Here is an 18,503-nt window from a genome sequence, read left to right as displayed (position 1 = left end):
AGCTGGGACTGAAGCAGCATTGTGAAGGAGAGGTGGACTGACAGAGGAAAACACTGAGCTTCTCCAGACCAATCAGATAGGAGACCACAAGTTACATTTTGGTAAACCCTTGAATGGCCGCCACTGACATCATATCCCACTGGGGACGAACACAGCACCTTTTGAGTTTTGATCTCTGAACAGTTACCCTCCTCTGAGGGGCACAAAGTACGTGAGGATGGCTAGAGGTGGTCCACAGTTGGAGCATTGTGCATTTTTCAAACACCTAAAACAGCTTTTACCTGCAATCTAGAGCCATGTCAAAACATGTTTCTTTTTCTGCATATCTAAGCATACCTCTAGAGCTGTCTGTCTCCTTCTGATTGGTGGTTCTTTTTTTTAAAGAATCTAAATATTCTTTGCTAAAATCTGGGTAAAAGATTCAGTAATTGCTTGCTTTTCTAAAGTCTACCAACCTTGCCAGCAGGCATGCCAACTAAGATAGTTAAACAAGCTAGCTACTCTAACTTGATTGACAGCCTGAAATGTCTTCTTGGCAGCTACTTATGAGGTTAGGTGATTAGAAACCTATCTGGGCTAGCTAAAGACAACTTCATAAAGTTGCTAGGTGGCAAGTAGTATTACAGAGAAGAAAATAAATACAAATGTCATTAAACATTTGTCCCTGTGCCCCATATGGGCATGACGCCTCTAACCATACTTCTACTACCAATGCTGCTCAGCTGATCTCCATCTTTCTCCTGTTGCTCCTCCTCTTCTTCCTCATCCTCCTTCTCCTCCTCTTCTTCCTCATCCTCCTTCTCCTCCTCTTCTTCCTCATCCTCCTCCTCCTCCTCCTCTTCTTCATCATCCTCCTCTTCCTCATCATCCTTCTCTCTTCTTTCTCATCCTCCTCCTCTTCTTCCTCATCCTCCTCCTCCTCATCCTCCTCCTCTTCTTCCTCATCCTCCTTCTCCTCTTCTTCTTCATCTCCTCCTCCTTTCTTCCTCCTCCTTCTCCTCTTCTTCCTCATCTTCCTCCTCTTCTTTCTCTTCATCCTTCTCCTCTTCTTACTCATCCTCCTCCTCTTCTTCCCCATCCTCATTTTTCTCCTCTTCTTCCTCCTCTTCTTCTTCCTCATCCTACTCCTCTTATTCCTCATCCTCCTTCTCCTCTTCTTCTTCTTCCCCCTCCTCTTCTGTTCCTCCTCATCTTCTTCTGTTCCTCCTCCTCCACTCTTCTTCCTCACGCTGGCCCTTTTCTAGGTCAAAAGTGATGCAGAGTAGATAGATGGAGCAGAGAGAGAAGAGAGAGAAAGCTAACATGCTGTGATTAAAGGGTTACTGTGGGCCCTGTCAGACAAACTGGGCTGTTCAATCTCCACAGCCTCTTTAGGCTGTTGGTTCAGTCATCACATTCAATATGGAGGATTCTGACTGCAAACATCTTTATGTATGCATTTACATCATCATAATCATATTTAATGATCTCTGAAAAGTCAAAACAGAGCGTGCTACGAATATATCACCTCTCTTGCATTTATCACCAACCACCAATCATTTTCTAATCATGATCAGCTAGGTCCTGTATCTCCACCATTGTTGGAGTGATGGTTAGAGGTTTCAGTGGGTTTTATTACATGACATGAATTCTATTTGTTCCTGAAGTAAGCTGGGTGTTGGCGAACACCCAGGACATATTTCTGTCTGGAAACACCCCTGGTTTGATTGACAGCTTCAATTATCAAGTGCGGTTGCAACAACAACATATCATCATATAGCCACTCTGAGAGGAATTTATGGTAATGAATTGTAATACTACTTTTATTTCTTAGTATTAGTGTGACGTTTTGTGTGTCACGTAGGATAGCTTGGGACACCGGATAGGGGCAACTTTTCAGAACTACATAACTGCATTTAAGCCTACAGTTGAAGTCTGAATTTGAGGCCTACGTTACTACATCATGTTTCATGATTTTAAAGTTTGTCACTCACTCAAAGTGTCTGAAATGCAAGGTTCAATATCATCTGGAGAGCCAATTTAAAGATGAGCTTTACACGAAACAAATCAGTTGCTTTGGGCATTTGATTATATATGTTTTCACGTTTTTTCACGTGACCTCATGTTTTTCACAGGACCTCACGGAACCTCCACATTTTTTCACTGTAACAATGTATTATTTTTAATGTGGCGTGACCACCACCGGTCATGATGTTGTCATCTGATTGGCACACAGAAAGTAGGTTACCTGTGCGCATTCGTCCAAAATAATCACAGCATCCGAGCAGTGCGCTGTGTACCCGCCAACTTCCCTTAAATTCCAGTGGTGTATTGCAATGTTTTTAGGTGTGGGTGTGCAACATTTTTTTTTAACGATGTCATCATTTCTCAATCATAAGTTCTGTCGATACCCAATTGAATATCATTGTAGGATAGGCCTATGCATAAAATGCATCCTCCAATCGCAACGTCTGTCTATGCCCACACATATTGTCTCAAGAACATTTTCTATTTTTAATATCCTGAAACACCAAGTTATGGCATACCTTTTTTCAAAATAGGCCATCATCACGGTCAATTGTGAAGGATAATTCTTCACATTTTACCGGTGAAACATCCAAACTGTGTTTGCATGCCAATCATTTGATCTCAATCATTTTCATGGGAATATGCATGTAGATCTACTTGAAATACTGTTTGGTGAACGAATTAGAGCAGATGGTGTTAACTATCTATTAGCCTTTCTGTTTCAATCAACACATGTATCCTGCCTAGTGGCAGTGCTGTTGAGTTTTAAAAACGATATAGCTTCAGATAAGAGATGACTGAGGAGGTGTTCTTGGTGGGATATATTAAAGACCTACTATGCTACAGTATGTGCTATTATATTTGGTTCTGTTGTGTAAAATACTAATGAATCGTTATGTGATCTTGCGAGACATTGATTCAGCTTTGATGTAACTTTACTAAACGAGCACCATTGTGAGAAGTGATCATCTTCTATTTGTAAGAATAAGACTAGAGGAGGACTATTAAACGAAGGCAACAGAACTTGATGAAGGTTATTTAAAGTGATTTGAGCGCCCGTCGAGTCGTGGTGCTGAAAGGACAGCACCGTAACCAGGTGGTCACATATCGTTCTGGGTTCCACTGAGCAAGAGGGAGTTTTATGGACATCATGGCAGACACATGGTGAATTTGGATCCTAGATCTGTAAAGTACGACAAGTTCAGAAACAGTTAGTGTCCTCAAGGCATCTCAGAGGTGACTACAGCACTCCAGAACATAAACTTTATATGGAACTTAAACCACAATGTTGCTAGTGAATGGTGATAACAGTGGTATGTAGGGCAGCCTAGTTTACCCAGTATACCTTGTTGTGCCATTAGTGCTGATAGGAATGCAGTTGGCAGGCAGCTGACAAATGTGTGTGTATGTGGTGGGAAACCCAGTGATGTTCTAATATTGTTGAGTGATTTTAAAATACTAAGTTGGGCAACTGGTCTTACTGGAGTTTACTTCTGAAGTGGCACGTAGCTAAACTGTAAGTCGTGGTCTGAATCCTTTGCCTCTGACTGTAAACGTGATTGTTTGATCTACTGTTTGGTGTAGTACCTGATCATCCAAGATTCAGGTGACTTGTCACCTGACGTCTGGTGTGAGGTGACGGTTGTGTGCGGTGGTGCCCCTAGCCACCCCTCACTGCCTCCCCTACCCCAGACCTGTCTGAAAGCGAGAGTGGCAGCAGGCATGATGGGAACAGGGAAGGTGCGGTCGTGTGGGTCTGTTGTGCTCCTATAGCGACAGCCTTCGGTTCCTCCTTCTAGGACACTGCCTCAACCCTCCTCCCACCACCCCTCCTCCTCTGGCCCCCCACCACCCACCACCTTACTCTCCCAGAACCTTGCTGTCTGACTTCCTGTCTGCTGGAGGCCTGCCACTTCTTCAGTGTGTGCTTCAGTAATTGATAGGCCTGAGATAATAGATAACTTCACTAATAGACAACCTCACTAATAGACAACCTCAGTAATAGATAACTTCACTAATATACAACATCACTAATAGACAACCTCAGTAATAGATAACTTCACTAAGAGACAACTTCACTAATAGACAGACTCACTAATAGAGAACCTCACTAATAGATAACTTCACTAATAGACAACCTCACAAATAGAAAACCTCACTAAGACAACTTCACTAATAGACAGCCTCACTAATAGAGAACCTCACTAATAGACCGCCTCACTAAAGAGAACCTCACTAATAGACCGCCTCACTAAAGAGAACCTCACTAAAGAGAACCTCACTAATAGAAAACCTCACTAATAGATAACTTCACTAATATACAACATCACTAATAGACAACCTCACTAATAGATAACTTCACTAATAGATAACTTCACTAATATACAACATCACCAAGAGGCAACTTCACTAATAGACAACCTCACTAATAGACCGCCTCACTAAAGAGAACCTCACTAAAGAGAACTTCACTAATAGACAACCTCACTAATAGATAACTTCACTAATAGATAACTTCACTAATATACAACATCACCAAGAGACAACCTCACTAAGAGAAAACATTGATAATAGACGACCTCACTAGTATACAACATCACTAATAGACAACCTCACTAAGAGACAGCCTCACTAATAGGCAGCCTCACTAATAGACAACCTCACTAATAGGCAGCCTCACTAATAGACAACCTCACTAATAGACAGCCTCACTAATAGGCAGCCTCACTAATAGACAACCTCACTAATAGGCAGCCTCACTAACAGACAACCTACCTAATAGACAACCTCAATAATATACAACTTCACTAATATACAACTTCACTAATATACAACTTCACTAATATACAACTTCACTAATATATAACGTCACTAATAGACAACCTCAATAATAGACAGCCTCACTAAGAGACAGCCTCACTAAGAGACAGCCTCACTAAGAGACAGCCTCACTAAGAGACAGCCTCACTAAGAGACAGCCTCACTAAGAGACAGCCTCACTAAGAGACAACCTCACTATTCGACAACCTCACTAAGAGACAGCCTCACTAAGAGACAACCTCACTATTCGACAACCTCACTAATAGACAACCTCACTATTAGACAACCTTGCCAGATATTTAAAAATATATATATTTAAAAACAACATTTGATCAAACAACCAACCACTAGAAAGCAGACACATTGACGATGTAATCTGAGAGTGAGAGAGACCATGGGCAGCAGGCCTAAAATAGAGCAGAAATCGTAAAGGAAAAATAACTGGAATGTCTTCCTGATGGCTGAGATGTCAAGGAGGCTAAACTGTTGCTGCATTCTCTATGGCACCATGTTGTATATGTAGTGCACTACTTTAGACCAGGTCCCATATAGCTCTGGTCAAAATTAGTGCATTATATAGGGAATAGGGTGCCATTTGGGACATAGCATTAGTGCTGTGAATTGGAGGGAACCGGACTGAGCCTGTTTTGGGAGCTTCGCTTCGCTCACAGCAAGCTGTTTGCTTGGCAGCATCTCTTTGTTGACATTGTCAGGTTCTCATGCTTATTAGGTTCCCGTTGACGAGATGACTCAATCATGGTATGGCCCTGCACAATTCCATAGACTGGGATTGTGTCACTGCGGAATTATTGCCTACTCACTTCGCTGGCATGCTTATTCTGGACCATGTAGCAAGGCTCACACTCACAGGGCCTTGCCTGTCAAACAGCTAACACGGGTTCTGGCATTTTGTAACGTGTTAAGGAGCTAGGCTATCCATGCATGTCAGTTGTGATAGTTGTTGCATAGAATCTCAATGTCCATTTTTCCCATAACAGTGATGTTTTCCGATTGTGATCGATCACAGGTTGACAGGTTCTGCAATGTTTTACTGGAATCCCATGAGGAAACAGCATTTCTTAGTACCAAGATTAATTATCGCTCTTAAATGCCAGCTTTGTTCTTTCCTGTTGTGCTGCTACGTGATTGGTGTATCTTATGCCTCGTCACCCTGAAGAGGAAGTTGGGTTTTTTCTACTTGCTCATCCTTGCGTGAGAACTTGAATTGAGGTGAGGCCAGCCTCTTCGGAAGCAGAAACTCACCTTATACCATGAAGAGTACTGTTTATCTGACCAAGGCCTGACCGTAAAGACAGGACAGAGTGCTGTTTATCTGACCAAGGCCCGACCGTAAAGACAGGACAGAGTGCTGTTTATCTGACCAAGGCCCGACCGTAAAGACAGGACAGAGTGCTGTTTATCTGACCAAGGCCTGACAGGACAGAGTGCTGTTTATCTGACCAAGGCCTGACAGGACAGAGTGCTGTTTATCTGACCAAGGCCTGACAGGACAGAGTGCTGTTTATCTGACCAAGGCCTGACAGGACAGAGTACTGTTTATCTGACCAAGGCCTGCCAGGACAGAGTGCTGTTTATCTGACCAAGGCCTGACAGGACAGAGTGCTGTTTATCTGACCAAGGCCTGACAGTAAAGCATCACTACACCAAATTGACCCAGAACCCTGAACACGTGAAAACGTATTTTATTCCTTCCCTGTTGTTGTTGTTTTTCAACCTCCAGCACTCTTGGAGTGGGAGAGCAGTTTTTTAAATACATACTATAGAGGGACGATCACTGCCTTGGCATTATTCACCCCGTTATCTCTGGTTCCTCTGATGTTCTCAGGAATAAAATGTGAATCTCTCTCCTTCTCACTCTCTCTCTTTCTCACTCTCTATCCCCGTCTCTCTCGCTATCTCTTTCTCACTTTATCTCTCTTTATCCCCTTCTGTCTCGCTCTCTCTCTCTCTCTCTCTCTCTCTTTCTCACATCTCTCTCTATCCCCTTCTCTCTCTCTCTCCCGTACCCTTCTAAATCACTTGAAAGCACTGCTGAATCGCTTTTCACCCGGGCAGGCACACATTTTATGGCATCATTTGGGCCTGCACACACCGAGAGAATCAGCCCCCTTTCTCTGGCTATAAGGTTTGTGAACGGGAGTGACAACAAAAGCTTGGCCCACTGAAGCGCATCTCGACCTCGCTGGACTGAGTAGAGGGGCCCCCTTTCATGCTTGTTTATATGAGCACCCCCTCTTCTCCAACACATACAAATCACATTGGATCCACCGCCTTCTGCGGTGGTTGGGAGGGGGGTGCTAATAGCTTTATTAAAGATAAAGACAGACACTTCCTAGTATAATAACTTGTTTATCTGAACGTTGAATGATAACTTTATAGCAGATCAGGCAGGGATAGGAGGCCTAGAATCAGTCAGTTGAAGTTTCCATTGTCTCTGGCTCGTCAGTCATCAAGGCAGAATTCATCAGGACATTCATTGAGAGTGTGTATAACACCTTGGCTGTGGCTGTGTGTCGTAGGTCAGCACAAGCAGCGCATGAAGCTGCACAGCATCAAACCGCGGTGTAAAGTACTTCAGTAAAAATACTTTAAAGTACTAGGTTTTTGGTGGTATCCGTACTTGACTTTACTATTTATATTTTTGACAACTTTTACTCCACTACATTCCTAAAGAAAAGTATGTACTTTTTACTCCGTACATTTTCTCTGACACCCAAAAGAACTCGTTACATATTGAGTGCTAAGCAGGAAGGAAAATGGTCTAATTCACACACTTATCAAGAGAACATCCCTGGTCATCCCTACTGCCTCTGATCTGGCGGACTCACTAAACAGAGAACATCCCTGGTCATCCCTACTGCCTCTGATCTGGCAGACTCACTAAACAGAGAACATCCCTGGTCATCCCTACTGCCTCTGATCTGGCGGACTCACTAAACAGAGAACATCCCTTGTCATCCCTACTGCCTCTGATCTGGCAGACTCACTAAACAGAGAACATCCCTGGTCATCCCTACTGCCTCTGATCTGGCGGACTCACTAAACAGAGAACATCCCTGGTCATCCCTACTGCCTCTGATCTGGCAGACTCACTAAACAGAGAACATCCCTGGTCATCCCTACTGCCTCTGATCTGGCAGACTCACTAAACAGAGAACATCCCTGGTCATCCCTACTGCCTCTGATCTGGCAGACTCACTAAACAGAGAACATCCCTGGTCATCCCTACTGCCTCTGATCTGGCAGACTCACTAAACAGAGAACATCCCTGGTCATCCCTACTGCCTCTGATCTGACGGACTCACTAAACAGAGAACATCCCTGGTCATCCCTACTGCCTCTGATCTGGCGGACTCACTAAACAGAGAACATCCCTGGTCATCCCTACTGCCTCTGATCTGGCGGACTCACTAAACAGAGAACATCCCTGGTCATCCCTACTGCCTCTGATCTGGCGGACTCACTAAACAGAGAACATCCCTGGTCATCCCTACTGCCTCTGATCTGGCGGACTCACTAAACAGAGAACATCCCTGGTCATCCCTACTGCCTCTGATCTGGCGGACTCACTAAACACATGTGCTTCGAGTGTTGTAGCGTGCCCCGGCTATCTATACATAAAAAACAACTCATTCTGTCTGCTTTTCTTAATATAAGGAATGTGGAATGAATTATACTTTTATTTAGACTTTTGATACTAAGTATATTTAAAACCAAATACTTCTCGACTTTTACTCAAGTAGTATTTTACTGGGTGACTTTCACTTTTAATTTAGTCATTTTCTATTAAGGTATCTTTACTTTTACTCAAGTATGACAATTGAGTACTTTTTCCACCACTAGCATCAAGGAACCGCCGGTGATTATGGGGTAGGTAGGGTTTACTAGTGGAGGGGTGATTATGGGGTAGGTAGGGTGTACTAGTGGAGGGGTGATTATGGGGTAGGTAGGGTTTACTGGTGGAGGGGTGATTATGGGGTAGGTAGGGTGTACTAGTGGAGGGGTGATTATGGGGTAGGTAGGGTTTACTAGTGGAGGGGTGATTATGGGGTAGGTAGGGTTTACTGGTGGAGGGGTGATTATGGGGTAGGTAGGGTTTACTAGTGGAGGGGTGATTATGGGGTAGGTAGGGTGTACTAGTGGAGGGGTGATTATGGGGTAGGTAGGGTTTACTAGTGTAGGGGTGATTATGGGGTAGGTAGGGTTTACTGGTGGAGGGGTGATTATGGGGTAGGTAGGGTTTACTAGTGGAGGGGTGATTATGAGGTAGGTAGGGTTTACTAGTGGAGGGGTGATTATGGGGTAGGTAGGGTTTACTAGTGGAGGGGTGATTATGGGGTAGGTAGGGTTTACTGGTGGAGGGGTGATTATGAGGTAGGTAGGGTTTACTAGTGGAGGGGTGATTATGGGGTAGGTAGGGTTTACTAGTGGAGGGGTGATTATGGGGTAGGTAGGGTTTACTAGTGGAGGGGTGATTATGGTGTAGGTAGGGTTTACTAGTGGAGGGGTGATTATGGGGTAGGTAGGGTTTACTAGTGGAGGGGTGATTATGGGGTAGGTAGGGTTTACTGGTGGATTGGTGATTATGGGGTAGGTAGGGTTTACTAGTGGAGGGGTGATTATGGGGTAGGTAGGGTGTACTGGTGGAGGGGTGATTATGGGGTAGGTAGGGTTTACTAGTGGAGGGGTGATTATTGTGTAGGTAGGGTTTACTAGTGGAGGGGTGATTATGGGGTAGGTAGGGTTTACTAGTGTAGGGGTGATTATGGGGTAGGTAGAGTTTACTAGTGGAGGGGTGATTATTGTGTAGGTAGGGTTTACTAGTGGAGGGGTGATTATGGGGTAGGTAGGGTTTACTAGTGGAGGGGTGATTATGGGGTAGGTAGGGTTTACTAGTGTAGGGGTGATTATGGGGTAGGTAGGGTGTACTGGTGGAAGGGTGATTATAGTGTAGGTAGGGTTTACTAGTGGAGGGGTGATTATGGGGTAGGTAGGGTTTACTAGTGGAGGGGTGATTATGGGGTAGGTAGGGTGTACTAGTGGAGGGGTGATTATGGTGTAGGTAGGGTTTACTAGTGGAGGGGTGATTATGGGGTAGGTAGGGTGTACTGGTGGAGGGGTGATTATGGGGTAGGTAGGGTTTACTAGTGGAGGGGTGATTATGCGGTAGGTAGGGTTTACTAGTGGAGGGGTGATTATGGGGTAGGTAGGGTTTACTAGTGTAGGGGTGATTATAGTGTAGGTAGGGTTTACTAGTGGAGGGGTGATTATGGGGTAGGTAGGGTTTACTAGTGGAGGGGTGATTATGGCGTAGGTAGGGTTTACTGGTGGAGGGGTGATTATGGGGTAGGTAGGGTTTACTAGTGGAGGGGTGATTATGGGGTAGGTAGGGTTTACTAGTGGAGGGGTGATTATAGTGTAGGTAGGGTTTACTAGTGGAGGGTTGATTATGGGGTAGGTAGGGTTTACTGGTGGAGGGGTGATTATAGTGTAGGTAGGGTTTACTAGTGGAGGGTTGATTATGGGGTAGGTAGGGTTTACTAGTGGAGGGGTGATTATGGGGTAGGTAGGGTGTACTGGTGGAGGGGTGATTATGGGGTAGGTAGGGTTTACTAGTGGAGGGGTGATTATGGGGTAGGTAGGGTGTACTGGTGGAGGGGTGATTATGGGGTAGGTAGGGTGTACTAGTGGAGGGGTGATTATGGGGTAGGTAGGGTTTACTGGTGGAGGGGTGATTATGGGGTAGGTAGGGTTTACTGGTGGAGGGGTGATTATGTGCATGTACACACGTGAAAACACCAATCCTCACTGACAGAAACAGGGTCACAGACAGCGTCAAACATGACATTCTCTTCCTCAAACCCTTTTCCGTTTTGTCTCGTTACTCTCCTTCCCCCATGGTGGTTCTGCAGGTCATGTTTGATGGACAGGTGGAATGCAAAGCAACTGAGCTTGCAATGTATTTTGTTTTGGCAATCCGTTCCTAGGTGTTCTTAAGCAAACAGATTGGTGTTATGTTCTGTTTTTACTGGTTTCACTTGTCACTGTTCAAACTGTCAAACAGGCAGGTCCCCCGGAGTACACTGGGCAGAGCAAACAAAAAACATGGCTCTAATACTTTACTGCACTGACCTCCAGTTAAGGAAAGGAAACACAGATTTTTAAGCCATGCAATGTGAAGAGGCTGTATTAAAATGGGAACCATGTTTTCATGTAGACAAAATAAAAGTTTAAAGTTCAAACCAACAACCCTGGTGTTGCAAGAGCTATGCGCTACCAACTGAGCCACACGGTATAGTAGTAGTAGTATTAGTAGTAGTAGTAGTATTGGTAGTATTAGCAGTAGTAGTATTAGTAGTAGTAGTAGTAGTGGTAGTAGTAGTAGTGGTAGTAGCATTAGTAGTAGTATTAATATTAGTAGTAGTATTGGTAGTATTAGCAGTAGTAGTATTAGTAGTAGTAGTATTGTTATTGGTAGTAGTAGTAGTAGTATTAGTAATAGTAGTATTAGTAATAGTACTATTAGTAGTAGTAGTAGTATTACTGGTAGTAGTAGTAGTAGTATTACTGGTAGTAGTAGTAGCAGTGGTAGTAGTAGTATTACTGGTAGTAGTAGTAGTAGTAGTAGTAGTAGTAGTAGTATTACTGGTAGTAGTAGTAGTAGTAGTATTACTGGTAGTAGTATTACTGGTAGTAGTAGTAGTAGTATTACTGGTAGTAGTAGTAGTAGTAGTAGTAGTATTAGTGGTAGTAGTAGTAGTAGTAGTAGTATTAGTGGTAGTAGTAGTATTACTGGTAGTAGCAGTAGTAGTAGTAGTAGTAGTGGTAGTGGTAGTATTTGATTGAATTGAGCCCTTACTCTAATTCAGTTATTTCAAATATATTTTTTCATTTTTTCATTTTGAAAAAGGTCACATTTTCTTTTTGCTTTAGTTTATACCAAGAGCCCAATTCCACGTCTTATGCCAGCGTGATTAAGTGCTACTTTAATGTGCACGAGTCACATGCAATGGAAAAAAGGTATAAAACGTTGGGAAAGTCTAAAAAGCTCATCAGAATATGGATTTCCAACGTGCTACTAATCTCCAGAATACATGTTGCAGCACCACCGTGTCCAGTTGTATAAGTGGAATAATAGAGGAGAGGACAGTCACACTAACTGTGTTGTGTTCATGGCCGGGTTTATGTGTTGGCCTACAGCTGCTTCACGTCTTTACTCTAGTACAATGCTTTGTGCCTCCTGCCTTGTTGTCCTGTGTTGAAATGCCACGGAATATATGGTTATTCAGGCCTGTATACTAGACTATCATCCAATGGGTTTATATTGTTTTAAATCAGCCTCTATAATGTTCAAAGCATTCCTTTGAGGTTGTGGAACATAGTGGTTTAACCTGAGGAAGGGACAGAGAGACACACACACACACACAGAGAGAGAGAGACAGAACAATATAAACTAAGTGAAGTATGTGCTGCTTTCTACACCAGTGCTGTGGTTGTGGGTCACAGGCGTATCGTTGGCCAGACCATCTCTTTGCAGTAGTGGCTGGCCTACCTTACCTTGAAGGTGGAGGGTAGAGGGACAGAGAGATGCAGGGTATGAAGGGTGGAGGGTAGAGGGACAGAGAGATGCAGGGTATGAAGGGTGGAGGGTACAGGGACAGAGAGATGCAGGGTATGAAGGGTGGAGGGTAGAGGGACAGAGAGATGCAGGGTATGAAGGGTGGAGGGTACAGGGACAGAGAGATGCAGGGTATGAAGGGTGGAGGGTAGAGGGACAGAGAGATGCAGGGTATGGAGGGTGGAGGGTAGAGGGACAGAGAGATGCAGGGTATGAAGGGTGGAGGGTAGAGGGACAGAGAGATGCAGTGTATGGAGGGTGGAGGGTAGAGGGACAGAGAGATGAAGGGTGGAGGGTAGAGGGACAGGGGGATGCAGGGTATGGAGGGTGGAGGGTAGAGGGACAGAGAGATGCAGGGTATGGAGGGTGGAGGGTAGAGGGACAGAGAGATGCAGGGTATGGAGGGTGGAGGGTAAAGGGGCAGAGAGATGCAGGGTATGACGGTTGGAGGGTAGAGGGACAGAGAGATGCAGGGTATGGAGGGTGGAGGGTAGAGGGACAGAGATCAAATCAAATCAAATCAAATTTTATTAGTCACATACACATGGTTAGCAGATGTTAATGCGAGTGTAGCGAAATGCTTGTGCTTCTAGTTCCGACAATGCAGTAATAACAACAAGTAATCTAACCTAACAAATTCCACAACTACTACCTTATACACACAAGTGTAAAGGGATAAAGAATATGTACATAAAGATATTTTTTTTTATTTTTTTTTTATTTTACCGTTATTTTACCAGGTAAGTTGACTGAGAACACGTTCTCATTTGCAGCAACGACCTGGGGAATAGTTACAGGGGAGAGGAGGGGGATGAATGAGCCAATTGTAAACTGGGGATTATTAGGTGACCGTGATGGTTGAGGGCCAGATTGGGAATTTAGCCAGGACACCAGGGTTAACACCCCTACTCTTACGATAAGTGCCATGGGATCTTTATATGAATGAGTGATGGTACAGAACGGCATAGGCAAGATGCAGTAGATGGTATAGAGTACGGTATATACATATGAGATGAGTACTGAAGGGTATGTAAACATAAAGTGGCATAGTTTAAAGTGGCTAGTGGTACATGTATTACATAAAGATGGCAAGATGCAGTAGATGATATAGAGTACAGTATATACATATACATATGAGATGGGTAATGTAGGGTATGTAAACATTATATTAAGTGGCATTGTTTAAAGTGGCTAGTGGTACATTTTTACATAATTTCCATCAATTCCCATTTTTAAAGTGGCTGGAGTTGAGTCAGTATGTTGGCAGCGGCCGCTAAATGTTAGTTGGAGGGTGGAGGGTACAGGGACAGAGAGATGCAGGGTATGGAGGGTGGAGGGTACAGGGACAGAGAGATGCAGGGTATGAAGGGTGGAGGGTACTGCTCTAGAGGGTGCTGTTCACTGAAGAAACATGTTATCATTCTCTCTCAACTCCATCCTCTCTCTTCTCTCAAATCGGGTACATCATTGGCATTTCTCCTCTGTCGCCATGTGGTTACCTGTCCTGTCGGCGGTCTCCCACCCATCCGTGATGGTTTCTTCGGGGTGTAATCCCTGACATCATCTGTGTTTATCAGTCTGTTTTAGTTACAGTAAGGGATAGGTTCCTGCTTTAGACTAGAGCTTAGAGTTGGTTAGGACTGTTTCCCCATTACCTCCTCAGCCTGGCCCCGAGGCATCCTCCCCAGCCTGCCACACACAGACAGGGAGGAGAAGGATAGACAAGGACAGCAACACACACACACACACACACACACACACACACACACACACACACACACACACACACACACACACACACACAGCAGTTAGAGTGTTGGGCCAGAAACCGGAAGGTTACCAGTTTGAATCCCCAGGCCGACTGCCTTTAGCAGTGTAGTGAACCCTAAATGGCTGATCCCATGCTGTGTCTCTCCTAGGTGTCTCCGGGGGATGGGATATGCAAAACATTTCATTTCACCACACACTTGTACAGGTAACACATCTGAACATGTGTCAACAGGACAAATATAAGCACCCCCTCTTTGACACAATAACATATTATTTCAGCATTGACTATTGTTGCTACCATTACATGTCAGAAACTCTTGATTTGTGTATGCCAACACCAGGCTTTTCCTTTTTGAAAAATAACATTGTGAATGCTGGTTTGACCCATACTATATCCTCTAACTCTGAAAGTTAGAATGACAGTCTAAAGGGCCTTGTTTTTCACTGAAACAGTGATTTGGATTGGGGTCTGGAATGTGGAGCCATTAGGTACGGACGTGATACTGGCTCTGCTTCCTGATGTACTGAGAGTATCTGAGGAGAGATGTTATATGGTGAGTATTTCGTCACAAGTGACGCAGACCGGACCACTGAAGTCACCAACAGGGAGGAGAAAGCCTTCTCCCAGGCCAGTCTTTCAACGCGCTTTTCATTTTAGGACATATTCTAAATATAGAACCCTGCCTCTGGCCAAATGGTTTGCCCCAAACTCCCTTGTCGAAACAGAGAAGTGACTCTCCACATTTGGTATTTTTATTGTAATAAGTGTGTTTGTGAGAGCTAGTGGAGTCTCTCTCTCTCTCTCTCTCTCTCTCTCTCACTCTCTTTCTGCCTCCCTCTCTTAATAACACCCATCCATCCATGCACCGAAAATAAATGGACTCCAGGTTGTGTTTCTCATTTGTGAGATTTGTTGGGGAGGGATTAAATAGACAGAGCCCTAATTACAAGTAAAGGAAGGACATGCTTCACTGCTGTTTATTAAAACACTGTGTTCTGACGTGGGGAGTAGAGGAGGACTGGGTGGAGGGTAAGGTCTCCTCTGTGATCACGTCCTGTTCAGAGAACAAGCCAGTCAGTCCTGTTCAGAGAACCAGCCAGTCAGCCCTGTTCAGAGAACCAGCCAGTCAGCCCTGTTCAGAGAACCAGCCAGTCAGCCCTGTTCGGAGAACCAGCCAGTCAGCTATGTTTGGAGAACCAGCCAGTCAGCCCTGTTCAGAGAACCAGCCAGTCAGCCCTGTTCAGAGAACCAGCCAGTCAGCCCTGTTCGGAGAACCAGCCAGTCAGCTCTGTTCGGAGAACCAGCCAGTCAGCCCTGTTCGTAGAACCAGCCAGTCAGCCCTGTTCAGAGAACCAGCCAGTCAGCCCTGTTCAGAGCACCAGCCAGTCAGTCCTGTTCAGAGAACCAGCCAGTCAGTTATGTTCAGAGAACCAGCCAGTCAGTTATGTTCAGAGAACCAGCCAGTCAGCCCTGTTCAGAGAACCAGCCAGTCAGCCCTGTTCGGAGAACCAGCCAGTCAGCCCTGTTCAGAGATCCAGCCAGTCAGCCCTGTTCAGAGAACCAGCCAGTCAGCCCTGTTCAGAGAACCAGCCAGTCAGCCCTGTTCAGAGAACCAGCCAGTCAGCCCTGTTCAGAGAACCAGCCAGTCAGCCCTGTTCAGAGAACCAGCCAGTCAGCCCTGTTCAGAGAACCAGCCAGTCAGCCCTGTTCGGAGAACCAGCCAGTCAGCCCTGTTCAGAGATCCAGCCAGTCAGCCCTGTTCAGAGAACCAGCCAGTCAGCCCTGTTCAGAGAACCAGCCAGTCAGCCCTGTTCAGAGAACCAGCCAGTCAGCCCTGTTCAGAGAACCAGCCAGTCAGCCCTGTTCGGAGAACCAGCCAGTCAGCCCTGTTCGGAGAACCAGCCACTCAGCCCTGTTCGGAGAACCAGCCAGTCAGCCCTGTTCAGAGAACCAGCCAGTCAGCCCTGTTCAGAGAACCAGCCAGTCAGCCCAGTTCAGAGAACCAGCCAGTCAGCCCTGTTCGGAGAACCAGCCACTCAGCCCTGTTCGGAGAACCAGCCACTCAGCCCTGTTCGGAGAACCAGCCACTCAGCCCTGTTCGGAGAACCAGCCAGTCAGCCCTGTTCGGAGAACCAGCCAGTCAGCCCTGTTCAGAGAACCAGCCAGTCAGCCCTGTTCGGAGAACCAGCCAGTCAGCCCTGTTCAGAGAACCAGCCAGTCAGCCCTGTTCAGAGAACCAGCCAGTCAGCCCTATTCAGAGAACCAGCCAGTCAGCCCTGTTCAGAGCACCAGCCAGTCAATCAGTGAAATGTTTGTTGGGATTTGAATTGTGGATTGTGTGTGTGTGTGTGTGTGTGTGTGTGTGTGTGTGTGTGTGTGTGTGTGTGTGTGTGTGTGTGTGTGTGTGTGTGTGTGTGTGTGTGTGTGTGTGTGTGTGTGTGTGTGTGTGTGTGTGTGTGTGTGTGTGTGTGTGTGTGTGTGTGTGTGTGTGTGTGTGTGTGTGTGTGTGTGTTCCCTTTGGAGTCCCTTTGGAGTATATACCCGTATAACTATGACTGAAGCAAAGCTTCTTATTGACGATGTGTTTTGCCTCTGTGTCCCTGAATGACACAAGACCTAAAATAGGTTAACATCATTTCAGTGGGTTGTGATACTCTGGTGTCGGGAGTGACCAGACCTTCAAATAGCATTGGAAATCTTATCAATGCTTGATTGGGCAATGGAACCAATGGAATAGTCACATTTGCATGTTTGGAACTATTTAATTGCTTTCATCCGGACATTCTCAATCAAGCCCAGATTTCTGAACACAGGTCTAAAGGGGATATTGGTGGAAGGCACAGTTCCACGGTCATCAACCCGTGGTTGTCAAGCGGTTCTGCTCTGCTCTTTAGTGAAATGGTAGTCGCTCTGGACCCTGGTCCTGTGGGTTGCGGGTTCGAATCCCATTCCAGCCCCGTCCCCTTTAGCTTATTTAGTTCACCACAAATCTGCCAGAAAGAGCCCAGCTGAATACATTTCAATGTGGAGAATTAAGCACATATGCAGTATAGTGCTGTTACCCAATACTGTTGGTGTGTTGGCCATTGGCACTGTGTTACTGTAAAACCAGTCAAATATGTGACGTTTTCCCAATTTTTTTAAATTCTTTTTTGCCTACAGACGGAATCAAAATTCCTGGAATCGGGAATGAGACGACTTCTGGTGGATTCACAGGGCTTCTTGTGGTGAGTATATATGTTTCCAGAGTGGTTACAAACGGTGTCAGTTTGCTTGTGGTGTTCCAGTGTCAGAGTTATGGTCTGTAGAGCTCAGCTGTGTATACCTTACAACCTCTGACCATGTGACCATGTGTGGGTCTACTTTCTGAAGTTTCTCCCTCACTGTAGCCTAGGAACCAGACCAACTACGGCTGCACTTTGGCTGACCCGGCCACCTTTCACCCCAAGCTGTCATGGATGTTGTTGGTGTGTTGTTCTGCAGTTGTTTAGCAGTTTCTCCCAGAGCCACTTCTCTGACAAGCTCCCCCTAATGTTCTGAAGTGTTTCTAACTGTAGGATAGGAATGGGGCGGATGCCAACGGATTAGAGTGTTACTGGGGTTTAGGCTTATAAAAACCTCACTACTGACGCAACTCATACTTTGCTCTAGGCATAATTGTTCGCCAAATGCTATTAACTATTTAACTTGTTTTAATACCAATCGTTTTCCTGCCAGTAAGGGCCTTTTTTAATAAAATCAATGATAGAGCTCTCGACTGCTCAGATAGTTTTGAGGTTTAATTCTTTTCGAGGCATTCCACAGGATCTGGATGTGAACAAAGCTATGGTGGTAATAGTTGTCGCCGTGCCAAAGATCACCTTGTGTAGTTCTCCTAAACGCTCAACGTACTTGACCTGCGTTTAAAAGACACTGTCAATCTCACTGCAAATACCAAAGACAGCATTTGAAGCCAACCTTTTAATTGCAGAGCAGCAGCCAGCACTGAAGCACTAAACTGTTGGCTATTGAGGTGTTTCAGCCACCAATTCGCCCACTGGACAAAAACTGGTTGGATCAACGTTGTTTCCACATCATTTCCTACAAAACATTTCAACGTGATGACGTTGAAACAACGTGGAAAACTGATTTGATTTGCAAATAGTCATTAATGTAAACGAATTTTGTATTTTTTTTCAACAAACTTTAACCTAAATCCAAAGTCATGGTGATATTTTTTAAATAATTTCACATTGAATTCACGTTAGTTGACAACTCAACCAAATG

At 45.0% G+C, this 18,503-nt stretch overlaps 1 long non-coding RNA gene across 2 annotated transcripts in view; it reads left to right on the top strand.

Moving 5' to 3' along the window:
* The window catches only part of LOC139571608 (uncharacterized), a 175,404-nt gene that overhangs the window by 93,352 nt on the left and 63,549 nt on the right, over nucleotides 1-18,503 (top strand). For both annotated transcript variants that reach the window (XR_011674325.1, XR_011674326.1), the window contains exon 2: nucleotides 17,400-17,464. This is a non-coding gene — a long non-coding RNA (uncharacterized lncRNA). The remainder of the gene's footprint in view (nucleotides 1-17,399; nucleotides 17,465-18,503) is intronic.

Source organism: Salvelinus alpinus, chromosome 1, assembly GCF_045679555.1.
Source record: "Salvelinus alpinus chromosome 1, SLU_Salpinus.1, whole genome shotgun sequence".
Lineage (NCBI taxonomy): Eukaryota > Metazoa > Chordata > Actinopteri > Salmoniformes > Salmonidae > Salvelinus > Salvelinus alpinus.
Note: the sequence above shows the minus strand (reverse complement) of the source record. Positions and strands in the feature narration are given on the sequence as shown.